At 35.4% G+C, this 10529-nt stretch overlaps 1 long non-coding RNA gene across 5 annotated transcripts; it reads left to right on the top strand.

The window, feature by feature from the left end:
- The first annotated feature begins 3730 nt into the window (after positions 1 to 3730).
- Positions 3731 to 10319, top strand: LOC307165196. 5 transcript variants are annotated; one of them, XR_013822434.1, is made up of 10 exons: positions 3731 to 3851; positions 4195 to 4299; positions 4529 to 4580; positions 4713 to 4886; positions 5876 to 5902; positions 6670 to 6833; positions 7231 to 7361; positions 9092 to 9157; positions 9318 to 9412; positions 10065 to 10319. It is a non-coding gene; the product is annotated as an uncharacterized lncRNA (long non-coding RNA). The 5 variants fall into 5 exon arrangements; XR_013822437.1 differs by having other exon boundaries at positions 6290 to 6833; positions 10065 to 10317; XR_013822438.1 differs by lacking the exon at positions 7231 to 7361 and adding an exon at positions 5319 to 5462 and having other exon boundaries at positions 6290 to 6833; positions 10065 to 10317.
- Positions 10320 to 10529: the final 210 nt, after the last annotated feature.

Below are 10529 nucleotides of genomic sequence, written 5' to 3'. Positions count from 1 at the left end.
CCAAAATTGTGTTCTGGAGCTTTTAAACAGGGGGATGCCATCAATGTTAAACTGCAAAGCAAGAGTTTTTAAATTTTCAGCAATATTGGAGATCCTACCTAATATGTTTTGCAAGCCATTTACCAGTCCAAAATGGTAATATTCACCATTGCAAATCTTTACTACGGGTACCTTTGTCTGTGTACCAAGAAGAGTCCTTGCATCCTTGGGCAAATCAGGAAATTCTGATCTTAGGATTGCCAATAGTGCTGTTAGAGCTACTAGAGGGATGAAAAAAGATGCTGCCCATGTTTGCAGTTTAGTTTGCAACTGATTAAGTGAATTGTTGCTACTGCTATCAGATTCATTTGATTGGATACTACCAGGATCAGAGAGATTGTCAGAATCACAGAAGAAATCAGCATCTGTGTTTTTTTCCAGATCACATGAGTTCTCATGTGGGGACAAAAGAGAGGAAACTATATTACAAGAAGATGTGAGATCTATACTTTCAGAGTCTTGACATTTGTGACCATGAACAGATTCCTCAGTGTTTTCAGTTTGTGTTTTGTATTCATCTAAAATATCTCTTTCTATCTCTTGTACACTGGCCATAGTCTTTCTCCTTTTAGTCCAGTAAGACATTGTGGTATGTGTGTGTTATTGTCAGTATTATATATTATGTATTTGGTTATATAAAGATTTATATGTACAGGTATATTGTTATTGTTTGATAAAAATGATGATTTTGGAAAATGCTCCTGAAAAACAAAAATAAGAGATAGATAAAAATAATTGTTAATATTGTGTAGTTCAGTGCAATTAATGTCAAACCTTTTTCCTTTGTTTGTCTTTTTTTTAGAGAAAAAACACGCATGTACTGTACCTGATATATATCCAAAAGATTAGATTAAAAATGCTGCCAATCATTTTTTATTAAATTTTTATATTTAATATCTTTATTTATCTCAACTTGTTTTGTTCTGTTTGGGCTAACAGCAATATTATAATAATTATAATTACAAACTATTAGCCGTATTAAGTCTATAGTACTCATTTTGTCCATTAGATGGAGCAAAAGTATAAGAAATCACTTGTAAAACTTTTTTTTAATCGGTCTCCATTATTTTTAATGACAAACAAAAGCCTGAATTAATTTTTAATGTAGGGTACTGACAATACAGTTTAATAAAACATGTTTACGGATAAAGTTGTGTGACGATTATAATTAAATATGTAACTTTTTTATATCCCAATATTGAAGACATAGGTCAAGTTTCCAGACGTTTAGACATAAAATGAAGGGACAAGTGTATTTCCCACAATATACATTATTTTAATTGTATAAAGACACTTATTTAGTGCTGTATGAAGAATACAACAAACCTTTCATTTGCAAAATTGCAAGCAAAATAAGCACATTAAATAATATAAACAAACATAAGCTCGGAAGTGCCCGCAAACTTATTGGTACTGTGACTTGACTTGATCCTTAGCAGGAACTGCATTTTTTGTACACTGGGACTTGAGACTTGATAGTAAGGACTTTTGTTTTGACTTTAACATGCGTTACTTGCTCCCATCTCTGTCGATTTTGTTCCTCATAACCGGTATTATATCGTGGCAAGCCTATTGCAAATATTTGTTTAAAAATCAGTAAATAAAATCAAATAAACATCAATATGATTTATTGCTAATTAATTAAATTAATTAATTTTTGAATAAAAAAAATGAATATGTATATAAAATTGTATAATATAATAATATACTATAATTATAAAAAACAAGTTATTTAAATCCTTAAGACAAATTATTATTGCTGCATGATGTATCTGTTTGAACTAAATACAAATACTAAAAGTATCTGATACTCAGTCAAAAAATATACTCACAAGAAAAAAAGCCAAAGATGCCAAAAGAGTTGTTGGGTTGACAGTAGTTGAGAGTTGGGGTGCTGCTGATGACACATAAACAAAGTTTAAAAAAACAAAAACATTAGTAGTCAGACACTGCATACTGTATGAATTGACATGGATTGTTTATTCATTAATGATCATTGTGAACATTTTAAATCGGAAATAATGCTACAGTAGATTGTTTTCTAAGATATCCGTTTAATTTGTAAAGGCATTACTGGTGACTCTGATGTATGATAATGGAGGAGGGCAGGAGGAACGATGTAAAATCTAATAAATAAAAAAAGATAATCATTGGGTTGGTTTAGGTGAATGCATTTGTATCATGAATCGAAAAAGAGATCAGAAACTGCATGAGCTTGTGAATCAAATTGAATCATGAAATCTATATGAGTCAGGCCAGTATCTGACTTATAACTTAAATATCTGGTAGGCATTCAAAACATACTTACAAAATACAAAGTCGCTGTGTGCTAGGGCTCTTAAAAGAGCCTTTGGGGGTGTTGTAGCTGCTGTTGACACAAGGAAAGGGAAGAGAAAGAAGAAACATGTCTGAATATGAGAGAGAGATATCTGTACGAATTAATGCAATGATTTTTGACTAATCTGGATGACTGCTAGATTTATCACTTACAATAATCAGACTGCAATATATACTGAAAAAAAGAAAATAATAATATTATTAACACGGTGACAATAATAATTTAAATAAAATATTATTATTAATGTATTATTAATAAAATACAATAATAATTATTGTTATTAATAAAACAATATTTATTTAACAATGTTTATATTTATAAATATTATTAGATGTAGTGGTATTAATAATATGACAGACAGACGGATGGCAAATCTGACCTCATCTTTATAAGCCATGCACGTCTCTCGCTCTCATAGGCTTGGCTGCAAGCGCGTGAGCGCTGCGCGTACACCACCAGCGCTCACGCGCTCGCAGCCAAGCCACAATAACGCGCTTTCCATACAACGTAAAGATAGTATTATTAATAATTGTATAATTGATTTATTTTACAGTAACGATAACATCACAGACAAAAAAAAAAAAAAACTCAAAAAAGTAAATTTCAATATGAGCGGATTTTCTCTATCCCAAATGACGTCACAGACGTAACGGCATTTATAGCGGACGGGAAAACAACCGGAAAACCATTGTTTATGTGAAAAGTAGTGGTACATTTACTGGAAAACACAGTTAATACATTTTGTGACAATTAAAAATGTTTATTAGGTGAAAGCGGCCGTTATTTATCTTACTTACTTATCTGTATACCCTGAGTAGGGGCCTACAGTAGCCTATGTGCTATAATTAGATTTTATTATTTACTTTCTTCAAAGTTTTAAGTGTCATTTACCTTTGTATGGGGTTTGTATGTTTTAAAAGTAATTTACCTACATCGGTTAAGTAAAAAGTACTTTACCTCAGAAATGTAGTTGAATATGGATGTCCACTTGGAATGAAAACCGGGTTCTGCGCGCGGTGGTCACAACCCCTTCTTATATATGCCCGCTGCCAGGTTTCGCGGGCTTGGCACGCTCACAAATGTATATTATTTTTTTAATTTTTTTTTTAATGTACATTTTTATAATGATACCTTGCGTTACCTTGTCAAGAAAGTGATATACCACAATAATTTAATAAATATAATTATATATAAACTTTAGAATATAAATATGTTAACTAAGCTAGATTTACAAAATTAATTAACAATTAAAATGAATCGGTTGTGCAGTCAGTGTTGGGTTACCTGGAAGGGAAACATACATAACATAATACATATTCAACAACCCATAGGTGGCGATCATATGCGAGTTACCAATAAGCATGCATACAAGCGAAGAACCATGCGAGTCACAGACACGAGTTTACTATCAACGCGTGGCATCCTTTATGGTGGCTGGCAGCATTCTGTTTTGATGTACAAATGGTTGAGAGAGGTAAGTAGTATATGGAATAATATGTGGAAATGTATGCTTTTATCATAGTATGATAATTTGTGGGATTGTGAGCGTTTTCCCCAGAGCTGACTAACGCGTTTGCACATTTGTTTTGTTAAAGGAGCTTTATAATTTTGAAAATGCAGTTTTGAAATCTATCTTAAGAATTGAAAGTAAATCAAACATGTAAGAGAAGTACAAGATGCATCCATATATGTTAATTAGGTGTGAATTAAACTGTTTTCCTTAGAAAAATAACCTACAGGAATCCTGCATTTTTTTTTTTTTTAAGGATACTTTTATTTATTTATACATTAACAATATGTGCGGGAAATTTCTACAGGTTTTAGAATGAACAGAAACATGCAAGGACATCAAGCACACTTGTGCACACCTCCATTTTCCCTCATATCAGCATCACCAGAGACAGTGCTAGAAAGGTGTCAAGGTCTGTATGTTTTTTGTTGTTGTTGTTGTTGTTGTTATTATTTTACCATTACCATTATTTTTTACCATAAATATTTTGACCTCATTTGTTTGACAGTTTTTTTTTTTTCTGCCAGTTTCTGTGTCCTGCCTGTATATGTTGTTTTCTCTCGAAAGCAGCCTAGATTGTTTATGCTTCTAGTTTGCTGATATTTTAATGTTGATATGCCTTCCTCTGCTGTTTGTTGTAGGTAGCTCCCGATGAGAGACCTAGTGTCATGCCTGATCTGGAATCAGCTGCAGGTTTGCCAAACTCCTAATTTTGATGAATTCATAAACTGACACTGTTAGTTTGTTACACAATGTGTTTGCCTTTCCTTAGTAAAGTGTGCGTGTGTGTGTGTCTGTCTCTCTCTCTCTCTCTCTCTCCTTTAGATGAGCTTTCCCCTGACTCGAAAGACAATATAGAGAGCTGAGTGAGAACTACTTCTCCCTGAAAAGAGAGCGGGACCATCATTACATCGACAAGAAGAGTCTCCATTACGCTATATATTCAAAAAAGTCCCTTTGTCTTCCACGGAAAGTAAACTTATGGATTTGCACATGAAGGTGAGTAAATGACGGCAGAATTATCATTTTTGGAAGAACTAGTCCTTTAATATGCATTTCAAGGCTGAGATTATGTGTCTGCAGAGCTAACGTTACTCACACAAAATAACATCTAAAGTGCATGTGACGAAGACAATATCTTTATGAACTTCAGAAAAATATTTATTAGATTTAGGTAAGTATTAACTAACAGACAGACAGACAGTTATATTCAAAACAACTCCAAATCTTACTAACTTTCCATGATAAAGTGCTTTACCATTTAAACAGATCCAACAAATAAAATGAAGAAAAAACATTATCTGTCGAAATCTGTCTGTATAATGTTGGGCACTGAGAGTATAATGGAAATATAATTAACCACAAACCAACATGAGACTTCAAGTCTTTTAAATAAATGATTCTCTCTTCTATCCTTTTCTTTTGGTATAGAATAAAATACCAGTTCAGGGTTCCTCTTTCAGCTGTTGTTGCAGCCAACTGCACAACATATTGCAGGCATTACTGAGACCGTGATGGCGGCGCAAAGCTACAGTGACGTGATGTGAACCGAATGAATAATCAGCACAGTTGGAGGTAGCCTACTAAGGCTTCCCACATAATCCATGATCAAATCTTTGATTTACAGTACAGTATTAATTCACACATCACAGTAACACTGCAAAATTAAAGACAGACAATGAGATCCGACTAAAATCACGTTTTATTGAGTCAGCAGTTATATACAAACAATAAGGAAAGCTTCAATACTTAAGTTTGTTGCAGTAGCTCACCAATCTGGCTTTCTGCCTCTGGTATGCGCGCACACCCTGTAATGTTTGAAAACAGGAAACCCATGTTTCAACAACTACGGATGGGCCCTGGCTATTAATTCGGGTTACAAGTCTGACTCTCTAACCATTAGGCCATGGTGGTACATTGACACACTTTCCATCCACAAACTTTTAAAATAAGGTTGAGATTTCATTCTTCTTCCTTCTCTTTTCCAGAGATTTGGAAGAACACGTCCTTCAACGGTGAGTTGTCCCCATACCTAACCCAACCATCTATTTGAATCGGAAAGTAACTGTTACCCTTAAAACTAAAATCATTTACATTTTTGTAAAATGTAAATACAGGTTGATGTGGAAGATAATATTTAAAAAAAATGAGCACAGCCTACCTCATTTGATTGAATGTTTATGACTTATTTTCAATTTTTAATGATTTTATTTATAAAACATTTAGGCTTAAAAATATTTAGTTTTTATATGTTCAGACAGTGATGGTGAAAGTGATTCAGAAATTGGAACTTTGTCCGAGGAGGAATCAAGTGATCTAAGAAGTGATATGGCAAAATGGGCTGTAAAAAATAAGGCAACACGCACATTGGTTGATGAGCTGCTCTTGGTGTTACATAACAGGGTTGTATTCAACTACCAGTCACAGGAGAAGATTGATGCAAGAACAGAAGATGACTGGTTGTTCACCCTTGATCGCTGCAGGCTTGCAGTGCATACAAACGTTTGTGCTGGACAATATGCATGTTGTCTGCCCTAGGGGTTGTCAGACGATTGCTGAACTTTCTAAAACAGGGACCGAGAGGGTGTAGGCTGTCCTCAAGGCAAATTGAAGAAATATCAGCAAAACTCTTGATCATTCCCACTACTTAGAATTATACTTCATTTGTAATACCTGCTGTAGCAATTTCCCTTCTTTATTTTATTTTTAAACCAGATCATTCAGCCCTGGCCAAGAGTGTCTGTCCATAAAAATAATAATTGGTCGCTTCTTTTTTGGCTAGAATTCCAGAAGAGAGTTCTTCAGCTCCTTGTCAAAATCAAGGATACAATTCACGTTGCCACCTCATCTGCTGGAACAAGTTATGAAGTGAAGCCGGCAAACACTGAAGAAGAGCTCGAAGCTTTAGAGAATCACCTGGAGGACAAGAATGAGGGAGCAGAACTGGTAAGTTTTCTTTATTTTCGCTCATGATCTGCGCTGTGTATGAACACTTATCCACTTTTTCATGAGAAATATTGCCCTATCGTTTTTTCCAAAAATGTTAGAAACTATTTTTGTTTATGCGTGCCTCTCTGAGATCTTTTTTTGGATTAAAAATCGTTTGTTATTTTGTTAGTTTATATAAACCTTAATATTATTTTCTTTGTGATTAAGATTATTATGCCTGATCATTGTGCCCCAAAATAAACTTTAAAGGTTATCTTGCACTGTATTATGTTTGATTGTATGTTTGCATACCATTTGCTAATTCGCCAGAAAAAAAAACGCGCTTTTACCATCTCAGAAGCACTAACATTAGCTATGGCCGTATCATTTTCCAATCTTATGTCCTTTTTCTTAGACGCTAGAAAAACCATAGATCGAGGAGAGAACCACTATAAATCTGGACATGTAGAACAGTGCAGCTTAGATGCTGGTTTACTTGCCGGTATTGTACGGGCCAGCATGAGGGACAAGGTTTATCGAGTCTCGGTAAGTAAAACTAGGGAGAGATAGAGGAGTTATAAATGTTCTATGTATTTAAGATAACTATACAAATAATCTCTGAACAAGCATAACACAGTTAAATTCCAAACATTTAATATAATAGGCATAATATAATTTAATATAATAGTTGTATTATAATAAATATAATATAACATAATATAATATAACATAATATAATTTAATATAATAGTTGTATTATATATGTTGACATTAAAGAGAATTGTCCAATAGCATCAACAAATGCTTATTATAATATATTAGAATTAAACCATATATGTTCCCTAAATAAACCATATATACTCATTTTGTTAACATTTTCTTTACCAAATGCCAAGCAGGTTATAACTGGTGTGTTTTATGTCATAGATCAAAACGTGAAAATATTAAGAGGCTTTAACCACAGACCTTATTTCAGGCGATTTAGCAAAAACCCATTCAAAAAACCCATAGACTTTTAGGGCGAGGGAACCGGAAGTGCTAAAATGCTAACTCACTTCCGCGTTTTGGCCTACAAAAGTGACGTCATAACTTCGGAACTCTATTGGGGTCTGCGTATCAGGCTAGTGACACATGGTTTCACAACTCTAATGTGCATGGGGCGAATGTACAGGGCTTAAAGTTCTCAGGCACCATTCCTGATTTCAGGCAAAGAGCACTTTTAAATTAATTCAATACATTGTGCACATTTCCTCCCGGACAACTTTTCAGACCTCAAATCTTTTCTTGCTTTAAGCCCTGAATTTCAATGCTAAAGATTTGTAGAGATATTCTTATGCCTCTCGCTGATTGGGTACAAGACAAACACTCAAACTGATCTAATAAGTACAGCTTCACCTTTTGATCAGAGACAACAACAGAGACAGACAAGACGAAGAGGTGTGCACGTCTTATAGGAGCATGGGGCCTATAGAGCGTGCACAGTATGTTTTCATCCGGGTCTTTACAGCAGGAAGTGCCTTTTCCGGCTTCATTCACTTCTGAGGTGTGTGTTATGCTAGTTGTAGCTAATGTACCCTGGAGGACAAGTGCTCTAATGGGCCTTTCACACAGGACGCGGTATGCGCGGGGCTTGCCGCTGGGTTCAGCGTTGCCCTTCAGATACAACGCGATTTGCGCTGCGCTATGACGTAGGCGGAGTTTTAAAAACCTATATGGGGACACATATTAAAAACCTGTTTACACACATTGCCTACCTACAAGTTGCCTGACTGTTAAAACACAACTATTTTTAATGTAAATCTGTCTGTCTATGAGACGATCATCCATTTTGATTTCCGTGCTTGTTTGGATCCCCTGTTTCTATTGGCCGCGCTGGTAATCGTCACAGAGCGCAGCGGCAAAAGTTGAACTATTTTGAACTTTGACCGCGGCGTGCGCGTGAGCACGCCAATGATGCGCACCGCTGCGCTTGCGCTTTGATAAACGCAGCAACAAAACATCCTTGCGCGGCGCAAGCCATTGATATGAATGGGTTTTATAGCGCAGTGCCGCGCATACCGCGTCCTGTGTGAAAGGCCCATAAAAAAACGAAGACAACAAAAGGGTTAAATAATTAATCTTGTAAAGTGCTGGCAAAGTTTCATTAACAATTGGCTTGTTCACCTTGGTGACCACTACAAACTCCTCGTCCTCATCATGTGCCTGCTTTGTGGAGGTCTGGACTCTACTGACCACTTTTCTGGTTATATTTTTAATTTCTTGTTGCTCCTTTTCAGAGTAAACATCTGAAGAGGTTTGGAGGCGTTGATGCTGCAGACCATGTGAAGTCAATGGCTGCGCAAGTAACATTGTTCCTTTTTTGCATTAGTTTACAGTGATGTTCCCTGGCATATACTGTCATGCACTCCCCCCACACACCCACTTACTCGCTCTCTGCTACATTTTCATAATGAACTCGATTGCAATATAATATTCTAATATAAATCTGTTTTACCATGGCAGAACTATGACAAATAAAATGATGACCATAATGAGCCTCAGAGGAAAAAGTGGGAAGGTTGCCTTCATGAAGACCCGTCTCTACAAGATAATCTGTGGTGAGTTTGCTTTAACCTAGTAGTTTTGTAACAATGTTTTAAAAAATTGAATATAGTAAGCAGAATAATAATCATTTTAGTTGGAGGACTCTACAGAGCATGCTCTAATATATAATACTCCATTCTGGGCTCTAGACTAACCGGCAGCACTGGTTACTACCAACTGCCTTTTGTTGCTCGCCCAAGCACATGAATATCAATGACCTTGCACATTGATAAATACTAATTTATATACTTGAAACATTGGCAAAGCCACAGAAGTTGATATTTGAAAAATATTTTAATTTAAAGGGGTGGTTCAGAATTTTGGACATCGGACCTCATTTACAAATTAGCCTGTGTGTTATTTATCAACGGTTATTATTTATTCTCTCAACAGACATTTACATCGATAGTCTGGCGTTATAATTTATTTTATTTTGGTGTACTGTGGAGTGGGTAAAACTGTTTTTAATGGCAGGCTAGAGGATACTGTTGACCACCAGCGAACTATGCAACTGGAAGGACTGGGTGAAATTTTTTGAAAACTGTCTCCACTGATAAATAACACCCAGGCTAACGTGTGAATGAGGACCGATGTCAAAAATCCTGAACCACCCCTTTAAGAGGTTAACGTTTGCTAATACTGATCTGTTTTTTTCCCCCTCATCAGACACTGTCTTGAGCTCATTTGATACAACTACAACAAAAGTAAACGAATACATGGCCAAATTCTTGAAATATGCACCAGAGGAGTATAGGAGAGGTGGTAGAAAGAAGTAACTAGAAGAGAAGATTTAACCAGCCGTGTTCAATGTTGCCCAATGGTTGGGCCGTTTTTCTAAAGGTTAAAGTTCGACACGTAAAATTGTTGTGTGAAATGTTGGCACACTTGCAGCCGTGTAATAAAGAATGTTTCTTACGTCAGTGAAATGTCTTTATTGATCTTCTTTATTGATCTTTATTGGGCCGGTTGCATAAAGCTCTAAGACAGTCTTACAACTTAGACATCTATTTATTTTCTTTAAGACTGTTCATATCTTTTTTAAATCATTTACATAAAAATGTAGATTAGCCTAATTTGATAGCAAAAACTAAGACTGACTGCCCTTGATTAACTGCTATTGGGTCATATTTG

This window comes from Squalius cephalus, assembly GCF_949319135.1.
Source record: "Squalius cephalus genome assembly, chromosome: 10".
In the NCBI taxonomy this organism is placed as follows: Eukaryota; Metazoa; Chordata; class Actinopteri; order Cypriniformes; family Leuciscidae; genus Squalius; species Squalius cephalus.
This window is presented reverse-complemented; position numbering and strand designations above follow the sequence as displayed.